A 341-nucleotide genomic window follows, 5' to 3' on the forward strand; every position below is an offset into this window, starting at 1 on the left:
GGTTGAAGTGTTCTGGAACAGTGTTTTAAATACAACTTAACCACTGATTTCTAGTCGTGTCCTCTTTTGGAAGGCCAAACAAAGTAGTTTCGCTTTCACGACTAAACACAGCGTCACACGGCGGCCTAGAGTGAGCAGAGGCCGGAAGCTAGAGTGAGCGGAGGCCGGTGGGCTTGAGAATGGCGCGGCCGGCGGATTCGACGAAGGAGCGTCCGGAGGGCTTGCGGCAACCACATGTGACGACCCCGGACTAGACTCCGCTTCGTCCACGGTGAAAGCCGATCCGGCAATTCACAGCGCGAAGTTGATGTATTTCCTCAGCGACCAGCACAGATCAGCTC

General features: G+C 55.1%; 1 protein-coding gene across 1 annotated transcript in view; it reads right to left on the minus strand.

Moving 5' to 3' along the window:
- The window catches only part of LOC107726661 (progestin and adipoQ receptor family member 6-like), a 16,205-nt gene that overhangs the window by 14,826 nt on the left and 1,038 nt on the right, over positions 1-341 (minus strand). The gene's annotated exons all lie outside the window — the stretch shown is intronic.

This window comes from Sinocyclocheilus rhinocerous, unplaced genomic scaffold, assembly GCF_001515625.1.
Source record: "Sinocyclocheilus rhinocerous isolate Xijiao unplaced genomic scaffold, SAMN03320098_v1.1 scaffold5, whole genome shotgun sequence".
Classification (NCBI taxonomy): domain Eukaryota; kingdom Metazoa; phylum Chordata; class Actinopteri; order Cypriniformes; family Cyprinidae; genus Sinocyclocheilus; species Sinocyclocheilus rhinocerous.